The following is a 23,063-nucleotide window of genomic DNA, read 5'->3' on the forward strand; positions in this document are numbered from 1 at the left end:
CTACTGATATTTCATCACTGTCTAGAGATAAAATTTAATCAACAGAGAGCATGCTACAATCATGTTTGCAAAAGAGATCTTGCAAGAAGAGCTATCAATTCCATAAAACCAAGCTTCCTACAAAAAATGTCAGTTAAGCACAAAATGCAGCAGCAGATCAGCTGAGGTGAACTGCAGAGATCAGTGACAAGTACAGGGAGTGACAAGTTACAAGTATCTGGGAGCCAAAATTCCCATTGAGGTGGCTGGTAAACTTTCTCCTCTTTTGGTGCCAGAGAGCAGATCACTGTATGATCAGATACCACCCAATTGTGATTGCTGCTTTGACAGTGTTTTCAGCTTTTTGCCTTAAACCTTCCTCGTATACTGAAGTTTTGATTGTTTTGTAGGGATACCTCCAACTTTCAATTTCAAATTTTTCCCATGTCAGAGTTACTAGTATTTCCTGGGGAAGCTGTTTCTTCTTTTGTAGTGTTGCAGTAACACAACTGTAAAGGTTTAAGTGTCCTACTAGTTTACATACATGGAAGAAAAGAGATACTCTTAATATCCCCCATCATCTTTCTGCATTAAGCATTTTTCACCAGCCAGCACAGGCCTGGAGTACATTGTGCTTGATGTAACAGAAACAAAGCCAAAGTATTTTCCAAACTCTAACCAAAGCTTTCTCAGTCTCTGAAAACCTGAAAAACAATGGATCACATGTTAGTTTTGCAATTCCATGTTCTGGCAGGCAGACGGACACATATCTTTCCAAAACATTCTAGAAGAGGCCTTTGCCTCCAAATGAAGTCTGGCTGGGTCAGAGACTTTTGGTTCCTGAAAGCTGTTGGTGTTTTCTCCCCCACAGAGAGCTTCCTCTGGCACCTCATCTTTCAGAGGATCAAGTCCTGTCATCTCTGTTTAACAATTACAGGAGAGGTCTTTGTAGCAAAGATCAAATAAGCACCTGGCTTTGAGGAAAAATAATCATCTCCATCACCATCATCCAACTGAGAGTGATTGACAAGCTATGCTCATGGCATGAAGGACATGTCTAAAACATGTTTTTCCTGGCTGAACTGGAATTCTCAAATCTTCCCACAGACTCTTCCAGTGTTTTAACAAAAACATAGCTTCATAAGCATCTCTCTTCCTAAGTACAATTGCTCAGTTCTTGTCCTTTCTCCAGTTGTTCACTGAACTGTATGAAAGTAAAAACAGCAGTGCTTAATCAGGAAAAGAATTTTAGGAATATGTCTGTTATCCCACCACACTTGTAGCTTTTTAATATGAGAAAAGAATAAAGCATTAGCACTGAACTTCAGCACATAGGAGAGAGAGTGTGAACAGCAGGCTAATGTAATTTTACATCTCATAGTTGTATGTTTTGTCAGACACGTCAGGAACAAAAATCAATCTAATGAGAGAGTAAGTGCCTGGGTGCAAGAGTGGCTTTCTGTGTCTGAACTTGGCCTGAAGCATGCCCTCAGGCACTCCACTCTTTTTCAGAATTCCATATATAAGAAAGTATAAAATGGAAAATGTCATTATGGGATAAAACACACTTTTCATATGCCCATATAAATATATTCTCTGTTTTTACGTTTTTGACCTGTTAATTTCCTTATGTTAAGTCCTTGGCCTATATCTAGTTTTGCTTCTACTGAAGTGGACTGGAATTGATGTACCTTTCAGCAAATGTTTTACATCATTGAACTGCGTATTATTAAGATGTCCAGAAAATCTCTTAAACCCTTCACTGAGCTAAAAGAATAGCATGATATGCACTAAAGTTAGTCAACTACTTTCCTGAAAAGTGACTGCTCTTTGCAGAACGGCAAGGCTAGTTTATGCACTGGGAAAAATAGTTTCCTTCTCTGAGTGACATGTCAAAGTTCCATTGGTTCCCTCTCTTAGAAACTGTTCTTGTTTAAAAGTGAAAATTGCCTTGTCTGTTTCTATTACTTCTGTCAAGACTAAAAACAAAGATCCTCCTTTGTAACACCCACTCCTGCAAGGTGTGCAGCCCTTCCAGAAAGTTTCTTTTTCAATACATAGTGATCTTACTCTCTAAATATGTGTAAGTGGAAGAATTATACAAGAAAGGATTAACCTCTCAAATCAATGCAACTGAGAATCTGAATCATTTACCCTGGAAGGAGAGTTTTGATGGAACCCCAAGCTTCCAGTACAAGGGGGTTTATACAGATAATTTTCTACTACTTGGCTCCTATCTCTCTGTTGCTGTTTTACACAAGGCAGCATGCATAAATACAGCTCAGCTTTCCTTTTCCACCTCATACCTTAATTTTCCTGAATTCTGTTGTGTTTATAACTTCCTCAGGAACCTAGAGAAGCTGTTTGGGCCAGAAACTGTATTTATGATCTCCTTGAAGAAGCAGCACTCTGTACACGAATAATAAATCAAGAGGCAAGCTTTGTCAATTTTTTGTGACAATGGGAAGTTTGTGAGCCTTTTAATGTGATCTTAGCAGGCCATACCTCCTTGCTTTCTGTTCAAAGTATGTACTGTGACTTTTCTCAACAAGTAAGGCCTTGAACTGCATTTTCTCTGTTCACAGAACATATTATGTTTTCCAAAGTTACATGGCATGAGATGGCAATATTCCTTTCACTACTTGGTGTTGCTGTACATTTAAAAGGAACTTTGTCCTATGCACTAAGAGAAACCAGACAACCATGTGCTGCATCCCATAATGACATTTTCCATACCAGTTAATTGAATTTGTTGCTGCAAAGGCTTTGTCATAACTCAACTGGCGGTGAGCAGTGCATTGCTGGTGCTGTGTCACCAAGAAGATACCTAATTACTGCACCCTAGTCAGTCATGAAAAAACCCCTACAGCCCTTACCTATGCAATACCAGCACAATTGACTGTTTCAGCAGGCACAGGATTAGGCTCTAGATGTTTCTGTTAGACTTTAGATGTTTCTATTAGTTAATAACTAAAGTTCCTCTTTTCCTGTTTTGCTTTCCTTTTCTCTTTTCTAAAGTGTTCTGTAGGACATTCAGGTGCCTGAGTTTGAAATATTTTCATAACACAGTTGTTCTACCACAAGCATTTTTTTTTTCTTCTGCCATTTTGGTCTTGGGGGGGGGGCGGGGGGGGCTGTTTATTGAGGGGGTTTTGGGGTGTTTTGGGTTTTGTGGTTTTTTTGTGGTTTGAGTGGTTTTTTGGTTGGTTGGTTTTGGTTTTGGTTTTGTTTTTCTTGATTTTGTTTTAAAATATTAGAACAATAAAGACATCCTGATACATATTCTGATTCTGATGCTGCATCAGAAAGAAAGGAGAGCTCCCCTAATTCCGATAGATACACATTAGTTAGCACTGATATTTTAGGGAGCTAGATTAAACAAGTACTTGGAAGTCCATCTCGTGTCTTTTCCTTCCACAGTAATATGTAATACAAACCAAGGGCTCCGCTGATGGGTAGATCTAATGTAGGGTTAAATTAAAAGTATCTGGCATTTATCCAGGCTATTCCAAGGTATTTTTATATAGAAAATACTGTGGGGGGGGGGGGGGGGGGGAGGTAGGAAAAAAAAGAAGAGTTTGTCAGTTTGTCATATGAATGATGTGAACTACATGTGTACATAGGTTAAATACAGGCTAACACATACCTGGTAATTTGCTGCAGAATTCTACGGTACATTCAAAGGATGATTTGCATCCATTCACTGCTCAGCTCTTATTTGATAGTGAATCAAATCCTAGCTAGCATGTGGTCTTCCTTCAGTGCAATCACTTTAACATTTCTCATAGTGTGGAATTGGTCTATTTCTATTGCACTTTTCTTAGTGAGAAAACCTCAAGGCCAATGTTTCCCAAACTCCTTGCCCTGTAGTTACCTTTCCTGGCTTTACTCTTTTCCAGCTGCTGACCAAGCTACCTCTGGAATTGGAAACACACATTACTGATACACTGCTCCTGTCGTTATTAGCCCTATTAAGAAGTGAAAGTTTCAGCACAGTGCCTTTCCAGAAATAACACAGCTACATACTAATTTACACTATGTCAACATAATTGCTCAATAAAAGCTACCTAAGGGATTTCCAGTACAACATTTCACTGTGATTTAGAAGTACATATCTTGGACCCAACCTGCTATCTTGTGTTCATTCCTCACACAAGGCATAGAACAACTTTGAAAAATCCCTCCTTTATCAGCCTGTGAGTCTGAATCAGCCAGACTTTCCCTATAAGGCCTCTCACAGATGGGCAGTGCAGCATCATCTGCTGATGCTGCTGTGTGCGACAGCTCTTTAGAGCATCTGAGTACTGCGTCATTTTCCCACCATGTGCAAATACAGCGTGGCTCAGCACAGCTAGAAATATGCTTCAAAAAAGAGGGCTGTGTTCAGTAGGATTCAGAGTCCAAGAAAATTTATAGTAACAAAATGATGCACCAGTTTCAACACAGGAGTTGGGAGAGGTCTCTTGTGTATTGCCAAGGGGGTCTAACAAAACAGTTTGCCAGAAACTAAAGGAATGAAAGCACTCCTACATCTAGAAACATACTGAAAGGCTAAAAGAACTGTGACAGAAAACACCTCTCCTTCATTAGTACATCATTTGAGATTTATGTTTGACAATAGAAAGGAAACATCCTAAGAAAGTGCACGGAGCCCCTAACTATAGATCAGTAAGAGTGTTGGGTAGCTGCAACAACACTCACATTAAAAGAAGGATGGTAGAATGACCTTCATGAGAAGCCCATTACAGCATGAAGCTTGGATGACACGTGAATCTCCACTTTTCAATTGCTTAATTATTAGGGCAGGATGTAGATGACGAGCTCAATCCTTACAACTGAAATTTAAAGAAACAAGTCTGTCAAAACACATTATAAACACTTAGTTTCAAGGAAGGATTTGGTACTAGTGGATCCTTCAACAGCTACAAATGAGATCTCTCTAGTCCAGAGGAGCATAATAGGTTAGACACAAATGGTTTTGCTTACTCCACAACAAAACACAAACCCCGTGTGTCCCTTCGATTTTTTAATCTTCCAGTAGTTTCCCTAGAGATGAAATCAGCCTTTTAAAGGCATTTCTGGTTCAGACCAAGGAAAGTGAATCATCTTTAATCAACACTATTAGTCACTAACTACACTTATTGAAGGCTCAGTAAGCACTTTGTCTCATCAAATTTCCCTTACCAAGCTATTTGGGTCTCAGCATGGGGTGTTTTTAAATGATCATACAAAGCCAACAAGGGCAGTGGGGAACAACTGCCCGTATTTAGGGATTCAAATAGGTTGCAAAACACTTTAATTACATCTATGATTCATGGAATAGTTCTGTTTCAACAGCTCCTATTTTCCTAAATTAAAGGAAGCACTTTTGTATCCTAAGAGTGGTCATAAGATTTTCAAAACAAAGAAGTAATCAGCTCCTTTAGCCATACTGGCACTTAGCTTGATTTCCAACACCTTCTATGCTCTTTGCTCCTATTTCTCAGGGCACCTCTAGCACGAACTGAATTTTAAAATTAATTCCAGTTAAATCAGCCATTAAGAAGTCACTGATACTTTCTATAGCAGATGCATCATGCATAGATGACTTTGGAAAACTTAACAATTTAGGATATGTGTTGTGCTCAAACATATGCAAGTCCAGATTCCTTCCAGCAGATTTATTTCCAGCTGTAAACATGAAAATCACGAGAGACTATGAAGTAGATTCTAAATGGATGTTGCTGAAATCTGTGTCTTTGCGAGAGTTGCTTTCCACCTGGATGTCCCTCAGTACAGATGGTTCTTCTTCCATTTTCCTTTTTGGAACAGTAAAAAACTATGCAGGATTCTTTGCTGAATATGCAGTTATTTTACAGGCAAATTTTACAGGATACACATAGATATTCATTAAAACAAAGATGTATTAACTATTGCTAAAATATGTGGCACTTCTAGAACAGCTAGTACATTAAAAAGTAATTTTTTCCTATTTTTAGAGAAATATAATAGTATGGTATAGTTTTGTATTAAGAAATTGGCATAAATTAGAACATTTTTTTATGAAAAAATAGTACAACCCAATAGGTTTTAATTTTCAGTGCATTACAAACAGTGTCCCCTTATATTCAAAAAACAGTATGAACAGAGATACTTCTGTGTTGACATACAAGGAGATATCAACCAGTATCTTTTGCTTACCTCTTCTGTTAAGCCCTCAATTGTTTATATTGCTGCCTGAGATCACCTGAGATGTATATGAAAAAGTACAGTATATAACAATGCTAATTTATGGACCCATTTATGAATAAAGTTAATTTTATCTTCCTAATAAACATTGCTTATCTACATCCACCAGCTCTCTACCTTTGTCTTCAGATCTACTTGGGATGCAGCTTACAAGCAACAAGTATATTTCTCTGTTTTATTCTCAGTTGAGGCTTTGAAACAATTAAAGACAAGATCACCAACCCTGACCAAAGCCTTTTACAACACTTCTCTAATGTTCTCTTTTTCTTTTACCATAAATAATTGCAAACCTTTCTGCCTGTACAGGCACAACATACTTGCACTCATTTGGATTCCAAGACCTGCATGTCGAAAAATGCGTGGATGTGTCATACAAAAGCAAGAATTGGTAAAGATCATAAGCATCCTGTGTAACTACTCCAAAGGGAGTTTTGTAGGTGACTGCTGCACCTATGGCACTCAATATACAGGGACACTAAGCCACCTTGGGCCAGCAGTGGCAAAAGTCATCGACAGAAGATGTTCATATGGCTCATATTCTAACTGTCCCATCTTTTATAGAACAGGTTTATATGAATATTCTTCATTTAATAAAATGCATAAGGAGGGCTTATGGAACTAAACCTATTCCAGTGAATGGGCAAGTCTCAGTACACAGGTTTTTGTGTTTTCTCTGCTCCAGGTTTCTCTGCTCCAGTAAACCTTTGTCTGAGCCCTTTGTCAAAGAGTGAAACACTTTCCAGAGAATGGTTAGTACTTTCACATATTTCTTCTCAGCCTAATTTGCCATCTGCAGTATTCTCAAAAGTGCTAGACTTGTATTCACTGCCCTTTAAGGAGAATTTGGGCCCTACAATTCTCACGCCCTTGCCTGTTCTGTTTCTAGAAATTTGCTCCTTGTCATTGTCTGCTGTGCCCACTTCATGTGTCAATCTCATAAGGGGCTAAAGAAGAACATGGTCTCTCTGATTTAAAAGATGGAGCTTACTAGCAACATGCTGTTCTTTTTACCAATGCAAGAAGATTTCAGAGAAAGAGACATTTAAAAGGAGATCCGCTTTACCACTTATTTCATTTGCCACCTCAGTTTTTCCCAAATCTTACAGCTTTATATTGCTGAATTTCTACTCCAGTTGATCTCAGATCAGTCAACATATTTGTGAGCCCAAGGCAGTGTTAGTCATGAAAATGGAATTCACCATTGTTTACAGAAGCAAACATGAGACTGGTCATCGTAAGACTTTGGAACACACCCCCACAAATGCTACTTTCATTTGCAAGCACCCACTTACTTAAATAGGCCTGACGTTTTAGGCAGTAAATAGATACTTTATTATAAAATTAGGCACCAGATTTGTAGAAGTGTCACTGATTATTTATTGTTAACAGGGGAACACCTGTCATGTCTGGAAGAACAGTATATTCAATGCTAAAGTAGAATTTTTGTCAAGTTCAGAACACAGTCCATACTCTCTTCCTTGACAAACCTTGTCTTGAGCATATGTTTAATTTTCTTCTAGTATGGCCTATAACATATGGTTTATTTTGCCTTGACATCGCCAATGCTTAACGCTGACATAAGAAATATCAGGGCAACATTACTGTGAACCTTTCAGTACAGATATGCAAGATTCATCAGGCCACTATGTGAGAATTAGTATTTGATAGAATGTGGTGTTTATGGGTAACATATATTTTATTCAAATAAATATAGGCCAATGGGAAATTCTGACTATAGTGTAGAAAGAGAGTATTTCTAATTCTTCTAATAGTCTGCTTCTATGACTTAGTACTTCAAAGGAGGCAGGCAGACAGACAAACAACTCAGGCAACTTCCTGGCTGAATTCCACAGCCCTTTGGAGACACAGGGAAAGTTGTATGTTTGCCTCTTTACCCCCATTACCATAAACAATATGCTAATCACTTCCAGGTAGGCCACCACCACAGCCAATTGAATCCAGTGGAGCTCACAGATCACACTGCTTAAATCATGTTGAGAAGAGTTAGGCTTTATCTCTGATCTTTCCAGTTCAAACATTTTAAAAGGAACATTGTTTTGCAGATAGATGGTTCGAGAAGTGATGAAATGAGAAATAATTTAAAACACCCCATGACAGCAATGGAATTTGAATGCTATGATGCCTTACTGGACATAACCCTTTTGTAACTAAAGTGAAACAGGTTTTCATGGAAATAAAAAAAACATATAACGATTGAGATGCATTAAAGAACACTGCCCTATGAGTCCAAAACTGATCATAACCAGAAGTATCATTTTAAAGTGTGGTCTAACATCTGAGCTCTCACTTGAAACAGGCAGAAAGCCATCTGGCACGAGACATTAGCCATCACCATTCTCTTTCAACTTCAGCCAGGCATAAAGAATTCAGAATCAGAACTGTCTTTTGTCACAGCCACAGAGTCCAGCTGTGTGTCACCACCAGACTTTCTCATTTTCCATGTATCTAACCAAGAAATCTCTCAGGCTTGAAAGTGAGACACAGGCAGACAAAATGTTGCTTCACTGGGTTTGGTATTTTGGTGGAAAAATAGAAGCATTGTTGGCTAACAAAAACCATGCCTATTATGCCATAATCTGTCAACACTTACAATGGCAGAATTCCAGGGCTCAGAAGCAAGGTGTATCTATGTTCATTTCCTTCAGTATGTTATTTACAGTATTTAATCCTGATACTAATTTCTCTTTTAATGCCTGTTGACTGGTAGGCTCTGTCACAAAATCACAAAAGAAAATACAAGTTTATTTGTTTTGGTTTATTTTGTTTTGTAAACAAGGCTGCCTCAACTTTAGCTATTGACAGTGTTTTTAGAAACATAGTTCAACACATTTGACACAATCAACTGGACTCTTAAGTAGCCTGCACTTGGGTTTACCAGTATAATTCCCTTCCCTTCTTCTGAAAGTCTTCATAATGAAGCCTAAAGTTCTGGGTGCAGATTAAGGTTGCAGCACACTAGACTTCAGCACTTTCTTAAAGCAATTATCTTACTAAGCCCCATATAGTTTTAAGATGTTTAATGGATGGAGGCCTAAATTTTCATGTAATAAAACAAAAAGGAGAAAGAGAATTACAGTATAGTCACTGCAAAGGCTGTGTACAGTGATTATTTGGGTTTGATTTTTATTTTTGGTTCTTTTAGAGGAACTTCTCCAGCATTTCTGTCAATTGAAACAGAACTTAGAATTTTTAACAATGTGGAAAAAAAATTAAAACAATCACAGAAAACACCATTCTACATTATACCTGTTTAACTCCACCATCCTATTTCATGTCTGCTAAAGTCATAGAGTTGTTTCATTTGATACTTTTATTTTACCTTCTTTTTGTTCATATCACATTTTTAAATGAAATGTTGTTTCCACTTCAAAATGAGACGTTAAGGAATTTTGTGGTAGAAAAATGTTAGAAAAAGAAAATAGCTTACATCTCCAAAGTAAATTATCCCTCCAAGTATAAGATGAAACGCTTCAATGTTTTCAGGAATTTCCATTTTTCCCTCCCAACTGTTAATGAAAGGTAACTGAAATATTCAAATAAATTTTTGATTAAATTGAAATTTGCTATTTGCCTCTGAAATGTTGTTCAAATCTTGTTACATAATTATTTAGAAAAGGCACACCTGTAAGCATGTAAATTGATTATTTAAACATATTAAGTCACTATTTCTTGTGGAATTGTATTAGCCTGGCTAAGAAAAATATTTTGCTTATATATTATTTCCCTACTTATCGGGTTTCAAGCTGCACACATCCTGCTTCAGGTATTGTTTGAGACCACAAAAAAAAACTAATGCCAGTTGTGAACATTTTTTCTCAGTGTTTTACATGCATATGAAACAGAAAAGCAGGAATTCTGCTACCAAAACTGCTGATTTATAACTGGGGGTAGCCAAACAGTGAAGTTTGGCAAATTTAGGTTAGAAATGAGCAAATTAATTATGGAAAGAATGCAACTTTGATGAAGGCTGGTTGTCTTCCAAAAAAAAAAAAAAGACAGACCAGAATATAAGCCGTGGCTGAGTACTTAAAGCAGAATGTATTTGAATACATCATTTAGTCTGAGTTGTTAGTACTTGAAGTACAGGATTCCTTTTTCTTACCCCAATAAATTTGGCATTTCTGTCTTTTATTACCTCCCTTTCTATCCCCTTGCACCCTCCACAGTTCTCCAGGTGTTTGGATTAGTATGTTTGACATGTCCTACATGGCTTATGTCACCCTGTCTTTTATATGAAATTCCATCCCTTCAAAAAGAGGCATTATTAATGAATGCATATCAACTCATGATGAAGTTTTGAATTAGAAGATTTTCAGTATAAAAGAAGAGAATGATTGATAAAAAATGAAGCCTACTGCACATTAATACAATGTATATCAGGTTCAGACCTGAAGCAGCTATAAAGGTGTCAGCATGACCTTCACTGAAACAAAGCATATGCATTCTCATTGCTCATATTTCTTTGACTTTGGTATTGCTCTAAAAACTATTAACAGGTCCTTTTTAAATGAATTAATTAAAAAAAATTTCACTGAAACTCTCATATTTCTTCTGAATATACATTAAACAAGAAAAATAGTGATGTGTTTCAATGCAGTCAAATACAAAGTTTCTTTTTGGATGTGTAATTCAAATTGGTCAGTTTAAAGAAGCTTCACACATGTAGAAACTTTAAAAAGTTGTTCGTTAAATTCTTCAGTTATAATTCTTTTAAAAATCCTATTATGTTTGGTTACACAAGACTGCATTTAATATACTTAAAGATGCAGTACTCCTTAGCTGTGATATATTTATGGGCTGTGCATTAAGAAGTTTATAAAATAAGCAGTATATTCTCAGTGTCAAACAGCTCTCAATGAGGACAATTATTCATTCTGTCTGTTTGTAATTAGGTATGAGATAATTTATGATTATGAAGATAAGTGAGCAATTTTTTTTAGAATACTGTATTTTCTTACAGAAATGTTCCTATAATATAGCCAGAGCTCATAAATTACTCACCTTATATTTCAGACAGATTTCTTGTGGAATTAATGGACATATGGATTCAATCTCAATAGTGTGGGTCAAAAATAGTGAACAGGATGCACACTGTCAAGAGATTCTCCATAACTTCACAAAAATAAATCCAGGCTTGACATTGACTGATCTGGGACTGGCAAGTGATGGAACTGATACTATCTGTACCCCTTAGAAAAATGGTGAGGACAAAACCTCAAAAGGCTCCTCTTAGATAAGGATTCAAAGGTTGGATGCTTATCTGTTTTATAGCCAGTTTTATCTGCAAACTGAGCTGGAAACCTTTCATGATCAGACTCTCTTCTAAGATTTCTATTGAAATTTCACATAGTGTACATGTCCTGCAAAAATAGCCTCTGTCATGGCATTATAAGCCTTTGGTGACAACAAAAATATACACAGTAAAAGGTTTTATTCGAACCATAATAAAATGAAAGAAACATGGGGTTTGAGTAGCAGTTTAGTTTAGTTCATACAGATTTTTTTACTTAACTTTTTATACACAATAGTGGAGTTTAGATCTCTGTATAAGGCCTGATCTTGAAATACTATGGGTAGAATGTACCCACACAGTGATTCTGGAAAATAAAGCTGAGTGGGAGGATGCTTCTCCTATTTTACCTTTCTCTCAGTCCATAGAAACATTCCATCAAAAGTGTTCTCAGCTATGTTCCATGTATTTACAAAGGCCATTTCAGATCCTGCCTCCCTGCAAAGCACTGCAGATGGTCCCAGCCAGACATCTTTGTGCAACAGTAGTCAAAACCACACACATAAGGAACAAATAAGAACAAAGTGGATCCTAAAAAGCTCCAGAGGAAAACTCACCACACAGCTAAAATATGTTATACACTTCTTAATATTTTCTAGAGATGCTTGTTTTACATTTAGATTAAATCCCTGAAAATTTGACCATTATTAAGCTATTTGTCTTCCATGCGCATGCAAAGTATCTGAAATAAGTTTAAACAGATTTTTCTGCTACTCAAAAAAAAAAAAAAAAAAAGAGATAGAATGTAGAATGTCAATACTAAAGTCACTGGTCTAGGGGAAAAAAGATTCACCTTTGACATTAAAATAAATCTCAGAAATTTTGCCTAACATGTAAGCCATCTTTGCTGTAAAATTACCAGTTTCAAAAAAGAGGGGGTGGAAATGAATGTGCTTCTTCAGCCATGACAATAGTATTGCTACTTCATTCTCATAATGTTATGGGACCCCAGGCAGCTCCCAACCTCATCCTGGAATGATGGCATATTTCATGATTATGTCCAACTCTGGCAGATAAGAGCATTTATATGCTAATAACAGCAATATGTGTAGCTCTAGAATTTCACCATAAGCAGTGAAGCTTTTAATCACAATAAGCCATATGGGCCCAATTTATCTACTTTAAAAAAAAAATATTATAATACCTACATAGGTGTTCCAAAATGTATTTCCTTTACATCAACTTTTAGGGCCCTGTAAAATAAGAAATTAATGGGAAGTGGTACCTCAGAGGATTGGATTATGAGTGAGGGGTGGACTATGCGTAACTTCTTCAAATCACAAGAGAAAGTGGAAGCTATGTCATGATGGCTGGGTGGTGTTTGGATAAATGGAGAACCAGAAGCTATGCCAGGAGCCCACTGCATCATCTTTCCAGAGGAAGCAATAATCTACAGCCACACCTGGAATTTGCACAGGCCATATAGGAACAAAACTCTTCTTAGCACTCCCCATGCTGCCTGTAAAAGTTGTTTGGTCTGTTTCTACCAGCAACTAGGAGTATGCCTTTTTCATAGTTGACAGCCTTGTGTATCCAGGTGGTCTCACTGTTTCAATTATATGTTCAGTTAGGTCCCATCTGGCACAGAAACTAACTTGCAATTTTGCCATCATGTTGCTCAGGGCTGACTTCAAGAGCACAATAGTGATTTAAGCTTCCTACTATCAGTATTGCTGGACAGTGGCTTGCACTGGGGGAAAAAAATGAAAGAAAGAAATAAAATTGGAGCTGAGTTCACATGATCTTTTGTACATAAACCACTTAATTTCAGTGAACTTATGCGACATCTTGCCTCTGTCCATTAACTGCCTAAGGATGCTGTGTCCAGCACCCCAGGATAGTTGACAGTTTGAATTGCTCCCTGTTTTCTTTAACTCATATGCTGCAGGAATGCTTCAGAGGTCACTGTTAGGTGATAACATCTGTGATCTGAGACAGGGGATTTTTCACACAGCCGTATGTAAGGCATAAATATTTCAGAAATGGAAAATGTTGTAGGATGCTTTGAAGCTAGAATGACTCTGAAAATATTTTAAAACTTTCAACAAACCAGATTTCAGTTTTGTAATGTTTTTTTCTAATTTAATAATGTACACATGACATCAAGTTTGTCACCAGAATTTGTATCAGCATCATATATACCCTTTCTACCTGAATCTGCTTCCACTCTGACCACTTCAAAGCAATGGTTTTATTTCAGATGTCAAAACTCTGCCAATATTAAGTGTTAAATTCTTTCCAATGCATCAGAGATTAATTACTAAAATATATGCTTCATTCCCAGAACTGGCTCTGTCAGACACACAAATGCTCATTAAAAGGGTAGGTCACATATGTCCATGAAATCTTGTTGACTATTCTCCCTTTTGCAGAAATCCAACATTTCTAAAAAGTTTAAAAAATTATAATATTAAAACCTGTCCAAGTTGTTTCCATTAAGATATTTAAACCAAGTCAGTAATCTGATCTGACAACATAGTTGCCTCTGCTTTGAGCAGCGGGTTGGACTACAGGTCTCCTGAGGAACCTCACCACCTGAATTATTCTGTGATCCTATTATGATCATCACTTGTATTCTAAACAAATACCACTTATAGTCCATCAGATACAATCTTTCATAGAAGCTGTTAAATAAATTAATCCTACTGAAAGTTTGCTCAGTTACTTTCAATATGCAAAAAATGAAATCATTTTGAAAGGCAAACATAGGAAAGAGAAAATACTGACTTTTGCTCTGAAACATTCATTCACATATGTGTTTTAAGAATCCTTCATGCCGTCTTCTGGGTAAGTTTCAAAAGTATCTTTTATATCTTGCAGAAATATAAGAAGTAGCACTTCAGTACTGTTCATGCAAATGTCACAGCTGCACAAAGAATAAAATAAAGAAACCAGACCCCAATAGTTTCTTTCTTTTTAATACATGGATCAAATGAAGCATAGCCTGTAATTACATTCCCAGAGAGTAGCACAGATAGCAAAAATTGATAACTATCATTTGAATTGTATAGTTACTAATTCAAATCTCCTCTAGAAAGGATAATCATAGGCACTGGAGAAAGCTAATACCTTGAACATAATATTCCGAGGCAAAACCTGGTCTTCTTGGAGATCTAATTTTCCTTCATCTCTCTGACTATGCACAGAAAAGCTAGGTCCTGGCAGCTAGGCCATCCTTAAAATTTTCCTCCTTGAACTCTCCTAATTAGTCAATAAAAGTTTCCCCAACACAAGAGATTCCACACCTGGCTCTGAGCAGGACCAGCTGAACAGGTGAGCTGTTATTGTCCTTTGCACAGTTGTAACATTGATTGGCACCGGTGGAAACTCCAGCTGTCAAAGATCCTTTAGGGTTAGATATAACAGCTACAAATACAAGCTTGTACAAATACAAATTTGAGGCCATCTAGTTCATAACAGGAATCAATCTACCACCAATCTACCAGTAAAGATAAAGAAATGCAAAGAAAATTTGTTCCTTCCCTTCACATCTCTTAGACAGAAAATTTAACCTCCTCCATTAAAATGTCTTCAGATTCCAACATTGCATAACATAAATTGTAAGCGATTGTGGTATTAGAACAAATATTTTACATCCATAGATAAGAGGTGAGGTTGAAAACTAACTCAAACTACTAAAAGCAGCTACGCCCTCAATATACAGCTCAGCCTGACTGGCCACTGCCAGCCTGGAGCACCGAGGCACAGCTCCCAATGCTGCTTCAGCGCCCTACAGCGAAGGCCGTGTCTAAGGGCTGGGCACCACACAGCTGCCTTGGTAGTAGGGCTTGTACCATAGGAAAAGCACATAAAAATCCCCAGAGATTAGCCTAAAACATCACTCCACTATCCTCTAACTCCAGCTTCTAAAGCTTTCAGCTACCCCAGTGATTGCAATGTTATAAGAATCTGGAGAAAATAAAAAAAAGTAAGATTTATTATTTACTTCCCAGCTGAACAACAGCAGGACTAGCAGTGAGAACTACACAGTGCAGGTGTTCAACAAGTCATTAAGGCAGGGCTGGAAGATGCTCAGGTATTACAGTGTTATAAGGACTACAGACTTTGATATAATCTGTTGTAAGAAGATACATGACAAGACAGTTTTTCAATCCTTAAATCACCTTTAAATGCTCATGTAATATGAGTGAGAATTTGAACTTTTCTGGGTGCTATTAAAGCAAAACACTTGGTGGGTCACCCCACAGGGTCTCACATATGCAACAACTATGCAGCATACACAGCTGAACTCTGGTTATGCTTATTAAATAACTTGGTAGCAGTCAATGAGATTTTAAATTACAATCCTCTTCCATTTAATTGCATAATTAGGACACTTAATTTGAACCATTATTTCATGTGAGCTAAGCCACTTAAATAAAATGCATCTTTATTATTTTAAAGAGCTAAAATTTCTAAAAATACTTAAAAGCTCAGAGTAACACAGATTTGGGTTGCTTTTATCCTTTTTTCCTTCAACAGAAAGCATTTCATTGGCAGTACTAGAAATAAAATTGTGCTTCTCATAGTCCAAAGTAGGCCTTGTTTTGTTTGTAATTTTTGATTTGTTTTATCCAGTGTGAACACTCATTGCAAATTCCTGACCTAATTTAAATGCTCAGGTGTCTGAATTTTAGTGTAACTAAATGGTTTAAATGGTTGCACAGATATAGTTGCACCATAGCAAAATCATAGAGCCTTTTGAATTGTTAAGGTTGGAAGAAACCTCTAAGATCATCGAGTCAATTGTTATCATAGCACCACTGAGTTCACCACTAAACCATGTTCCCAAGTGTCACACCCACATGATTTTTGAACACTTCCAGGGATCTTGGTTCCACCACTTCCCTGGGCAGCCTGTTCCAATGCCTGAAAACCATTTAGCTGAAGAAATTTTTCCTAATATCCAACCTAAACTTTCCCTGGTGCAAGTGGAGGCTATTTCCTCTTGTCACTTGTTACCTGGGTGAAGAGCCTGGCTACAGCCTCCTTTCAGGTAGTTGTACAGAATGATAAGGTCTCCCATGAGCTCTTTTATCCAGACTGAACACCACCAGCTCTCTCACATGCTCTTCACAAGACCTGTGCTCCAGACAATGCATCAGCTTTGCTGCCCTCCTCAGGACATGCCCCTGTAGCTCAGTGTCTGTCTTGGGGTGACAGGCCCAAATCTGAACACAGGATTTGGGCTGTGGCCTCACCAGTGCCAAGTACAGGCACTGCTGAGGAGGGGAGTGATAGAGGGGCTTTGGTAGGCACCTGGCATCCAGCCAGAATCAACCCATCACAATGTACAGTAAATATACAGTCTTCTACTCTTCTTCAAAACCATTGATCTTTCTTCATTTCCAAGTAAAATAAAATAAATAAATAAATAAATGTCCTGCTGTGCTAAAGACTGAAAACTTTAGCCTAGAAGGAGTAAATTTTCCCACTACTGAGCAAGTGAATTTGAAATGTTAGAATTGAAACAGTTTTGCAACATTATCTGCAGTGGTCACTTCTGTTCCCATAATGAGAATTGTAATGATAACAAAGCAAATCCCCAAATTATTTCTGGTTGTACAGATTTGTAGTATTACAAATGAAACCAGGCAGAGCACGCAGCCAGGTCTCAGCTGCAGGAATGTCTCAGATTAACCTATTTGAATTACAGATATGCAAGACCTGACACTGCCTTTGCTCAAAGCAATGTTTAGGGAAAGGTTTGAATCCTTGTTACTCTTCAGTTTTCTTTTTTTTTTCTTTTTCTTTTTTTTTTTTTTTTTTTTTTTTTTGGCAGATAATTCAGTGCTTTCAGAATCTTACCTGGCTTGACATTAAGAGCCAGAGAGCAGAGTTTTTCAAGATAAAACTCTTTCTTTGATGATAACATTTCAAGCCCAAACATTATGCCACTGGCAGAAAGAAAATATTTATCCCAAAGCCACTTATTTATTTTATATTTTAAGAGATTGCAGCTCTTAAGAACTACAGTGCTTATCCTCTCAGAAGCACACACTTGAATGAAAATAGGATGGAATTAAGCAAAATTCAGGGAAGAGGAGCCAGACTCTCCTTTAGTGTAAAACTGCTACCAGGGGCCTAAGCTGATATATAGCAGCTGGCAGTTTGGCTTGTGTATTTTTAGAACAAAAAAAAAATCAATACTTTCAGGCTCTGCTTCCATTCTCTCGTGACACAGTGATATTTGAAAATCTTTCTTTTTAAATATCTTGTAATTGCCTTTGGTAACTATTAATATGCAAAAGAGAAATGAGAAATAAATCAACAAACTTACTTGTTCAAGCGTAGCTTAACAGCCCAAATGGTCTAGATGACTAAGCATGTTCTTGTGGTTTTATGTCCCTGAGGCTGCAGGTGGGAAGACCACTGCAATCACACACAAACAAAAAAAAGTGTCATTGTGACTTAGGATGAATCAACACCTTCCTCTTGTAAAACTTGTTAGAAGTAGATGGTGAACATAATTCCCATCACAATCTTTCATTTTGTGCCAGAATCTTTCAAAGCCACCATTAACACACTACAAATCCTACATTTATGTTCTAAGTAATGTTTCTATTATCCAGCCTTTCCTATTTATTCTCTCCACACACCTAAAAATTCTGTTCAAATTCTCCTCAAGAAATACTATTTCTTATCTTGTTAAAGACAGTCTTTCTTCCCTTACAGGCACTTGGAACAGTTCTGCAAAGAGTGTTACTTCAGCTTTGTAATTTGGTTATTTCTCCACTGATTCCCCTTATTCTATCTCGTCACTGACATGGCATCTCACAGCTCATTTCTTCTTTAATTTCTAGTGCTTGTTACATATCATCCCCTGATCCCAGACTCGTTTCCTGGTATGTCATACTTATAATCATCCATATTTGTGCCTTGTTTCCCCTCTTCCACATTGCTCCTCACAGGTGAGGCAGAAATTACTCACCTTGGCAGAAGACTGTTCTATAAACCTTTCCCTCACCAGAAGGGAGGCAATACATCTGCCAGCCAACCACTGTTATGCAGTAGAGAATATCACTCATACCATTTCAAATAAATCAACTCAGCATCAGATTTCAGTTTATTTTCTTCCTTTAATTACAATGGACTACACAGAAACAGAGTTTTATTTCATGCAGGAGGCCAAGTGGGCTTCCAATGTCAGAAAACTCACAGCATAGCACACTGAGTGAGCCTTTCCCTACTGCTTGCCTTAGGGAAAGCCTGTCTGATCACAGTCCTCCTTCAACTTGCTCCTAGTGGTCAAGCCATGTGGTCACTCATGTCAGTCAGTATTGATGCTGACCTGACTTTTCTACCACAAAGGGCCCTTTGCAGTACTGGGCCTTTTGGAGCATCAGCCTGTGACCAAAGGAGTCTGCAGTAATACCACCAGCTCCTGGTTGGACACTGTCAAACAGAACCTTATGGCCTCCACTACTATTCTAGGAAAAAATCTAGAATCCTAAGTGTCTAAGCTAAACTGTGCAGGCCCTTGCTTCTCATGGGAATAGCAGCATGCATTTACTACCTTTCAGTCTGTTAAAATATGTAATGACTTCATCTATAAGCTAAAAAGGAAAAAATGATCTTAATAGAGAATCCCTACTTATTAAAGCAAAAGAGTTCACAGTGACTGTTAGCCAATCATCCTTGAACTGAGCACTCATGTAAAATTTGCATACATATTTGAACATGTACCAAAGTGTCATCGCTCTGATTCTTCTAAGCGATACTGTGCCTTCAATATTACATGAGGATCAGTATGCTTATTGAAAGGTTGTGCATATATCATTTCCCCATTTCTGGGAAAAGGAACATGAGAAATAAAGCAATCTAGTACCAAATTTATCCTTGAAATTTACACCCATATTTGCCTTGATTTTGAATCTCTCAAGAAAGCAGTTATTTAAAACTTCTCTGTTTATTAATTATCTTTTTTTTTTATTTTATTCTTATAAAATGCTAAATACAGGCCTCTTAATTTCATTTTTTTTGTGTGAATAAATAATTTCCTATTTCCTATATTCCTGTAACATAGTTGCACCTTAATGGAATAGTGAAAAAAAAAAGTAACTATTTTAAGTAAGGATTTTTTGCTCTTCTGGAATGTAAACAATAAACTGAAAATCACATTACCTTAAATATGTTCATGTCTACAAGACACAGAGAAATTAAGAGAAGAAAAAAGAGAGAAATTAACTGAAAAACAGGCAAGGGATGCCAATATTCTACTATATTTTGTGCTTTTGCTCTCAAAGGCAGATTAGTACAAATTGAATTTTGCACTAGCTTTGCATAGCTGTGATTCCTCCATTTGATTCTAGGGAATTTGATTAATTTGAACTATTTAGGTGCTGCATGAATTGCACCAAAGCAGTTGATTACATTCTTGATTGAGTTACACTGTATTTGTGTGGTTACATGTAGCCAGTGTTATTATTCTTATATTAAGGCTAACTAAATGCACCCTTTTGATAAGAAATTGTGTCTATGATCTTTCATTTGTACCATGTTATTAAAGATTTTGCTTAGGATACAATGAAATCTAGCTAAAAGGGGAAAAATAAAAATAATTTTCTGAGCATCAATGCTTCAATTAATTAACTTCTGTTTCTGCAAACAGCCGTAAGTGAAAGAATCAAACGACTATGTTTTGTAGATGAATGATCAGCAAATGCTCAAACTCATCTGTCATGGTCTGGTTTTGTACCCTGATAAGAAAAATGAAGCTAGCATTTTCTGAATTCATAAAACAGTTTGGGTTGCAGTTTACATAATATCCACATTTAATTAGAGTGGAACCAGAGGAGACATTGAATCCCTCTTCAGTCTGGCAGTAAGGTAAAGGGCTTATCATTTGTCCTTCACAGACACAAAAGGTTAGCACAAAGTGTATACATGTTTTCATGTCATCTAGCCCTTGGATCAATCACATTCTCGGCTTAATGTAGTGGGTGAACGTTTCTACAGTCAAAATTTTTCATTACGGACATGTTATTTTTCTAGGGATTTAAGCACTCACTCTGTTCACTCAGTTATTCTGCCAGGATATCCTTTGCCAAAAGAGACTCTAGAAATAAAACATTTCACTGCACTGTGTTAGTAGAAGGAAAACTCGTTCTTTCTCTTGCTCTTGTTTTTCTTTCAGAAGAAGAAAAATTATTCCATGCTGTCAGATAACTAAGTCACTAGGGAGAAGGCTCCTTAGTAGCTGGTTTTATTTTTCTCTTGTCTACACTGCTCATAGCACTGTGCCAATTCAGAACCACATTTCTGTGAAGCAGCTTTGCTTATTCCAGATGCACAGATAATTTACAGAGACCTGTTACTCATAAGCAGTGCTGTTTACAGATCCAGAGCACCTGAAAATGAAGGGACAAATACTTGAGAGCTCAGGGTAAGCCTGAAAGTCTCTCAAATCGTAGTTACATGCATATAGAACTAATAATTTACACAGGCTTTGAGGTTACAGTTGTGTTTCTCTAGTTATACCTCCACCACTTCCTCTTTATTTTAATTATATAATCATTTCTATATTATATATATTCTCAAAATATGCGTGAGTCTCTCTCACCCACCCACCCACCCACCCACCCACACACATATGTATGTAAATAAAAACTCTATCACCCAAGCCAAAGTGCTTTTAAATAAAATCCATAGATTTTCAGACAATGGGGCTTCAAACCATTGGATTTTTTTTCTAAACAATCAAATATTAGACTAATGCTTTATACACTTGTGTTTAAGTATATTTTTTAACTTGCCTCTCAGCAGTGCATATGCACTTTATGTTGGACAAGGGGATCTTTTACATTTTTTCAGTTCCATCAGAGCTGGAAAACTATCTTTTCTAGCTCAGACAGGAAAGTTGTCCCAGTTACATGTGGGATTAAAATCTTTTAACCCCAGTATGAGTTACATATGTCACAACACACACAATCTTGTAGAAATCCTGCAGCAGTGTTACAGAAAGACTCACTGACTTCTGATACGAATGCAAAAAGTCTGCTTGAATCTGTTTTTCTTTCCTCCATTCAAACTTGATATGAGCATTACATATTTGGTTTAATTATGAGACAGACAGCTAAACCAAAACCTCACAAACGCCATTACAAAGGAAGTCACTTCTTGGAGAAGGGCTCTTCTCCAAGGACTGCAGAGCCTCTTCTGTGCTCCCACAGATGAAGATCTGCCAGTTCAGCCACAGCTGGCCCAGCTTCCCGAGCCAACACCAACTCCTTTCTGCTTCCTTTTTTATCAGTGACCATTATCAAAGACACAGAGAAGTTTTAAGTTCAGCAGTAACTGTCCACAAGCCAATTCTTAGCTTTTAGCACAGAACTATTTTGGCCACTGCACCACTTAGAAAGCTGCACCAAACTAAATGAAGACACCACAGCTCCAACTTTAAAGGGAAGCTTCCTTTAGAAGAAAGAACCTGTGGCAGCTAAATGTCTTCTTTAGCACAGATCCCTCCTGACAGAGGAATAGAATATACTTGGAAAGTCTTTTGGCACTAAGAAACAACACTATCTATGGATCAGTTTACTGAGATGTAACACTTGATTTCTTTGGAATCTATGCACATCATTTACAAAAGCAGACAAAAAGTACTCATTTTAGCCAGGCATAATATTCTAGAATATTTTTCTTATTAGATACTTCTCTTGGTACCATAAAAAAAAAAAAAGATTTCATTAAAAATTTACCTCTGATTCTAAACAGGCTCTAACAAAACTAGTTCTGTTCAGAAATGAAAACTGGACCTCCTAAAAAATTGCAAAAACCCAAACAAACATGCAGCACTGTCATGCTTCTGCACACAGATCCTAAAGCTTTGTACTGTTATCAGTTATATTACCATTCCATCCATGGCACTAACATAAAAGGAGAACTATTTGAAACATTTGCAGTAGTATTTCAAATTATTCCAATGCACAATTCTCACAGTGCTTTTCAGCTGTTTCTCTTCACAAGCTATGCAAACACCCCCCCTCTCTCTAGAACTACCACGATTATTCTTTCTGTTCTCTGATCTTTACTTCAAAAACATTGTTTCATCTTCACTGGAAGATTACCTAGCTACCGTATAGAAACCTGAATTGCACGTAACTGCAAGTCCAGTTCTCAAAAAAACAGGATAATTGTCACTGGATTCTGCAGCCATCTACTCCATTCTGTCTTGCTAGTCCATAGTGGAATTTCAATAGTGTATCTACCCACAAAAATTAGAAACCCACTGTTGAGTGTATCTTTTGATGAAGAAGCTGTAAAGAAAGATGGAGAGAGACAAGTTACAAGATGATATAGGGATAGGGCAAGGGGAAATGGATTCAAACCGGAAGAGGGACGGTTTAGATTAGATAGTAGGAAGAAATACTTTACTATGAGAGTGGTGAGGCACTGAAACAAGTTGCCTTGAGAAGCTGTGGATGCCCCATCCCTGGCAGTGTTCAAGGCCAGGCTGGATGGGGCTCTGAGCAATCTGGTCTAGTGGAAGGTGTCCCTGCCCATGGCAGCTGGGTTGAAAACAGATGATCTTTAAGGTCCTTTC

This window comes from Aphelocoma coerulescens, chromosome 5 (genome assembly GCF_041296385.1).
Source record: "Aphelocoma coerulescens isolate FSJ_1873_10779 chromosome 5, UR_Acoe_1.0, whole genome shotgun sequence".
Classification (NCBI taxonomy): domain Eukaryota; kingdom Metazoa; phylum Chordata; class Aves; order Passeriformes; family Corvidae; genus Aphelocoma; species Aphelocoma coerulescens.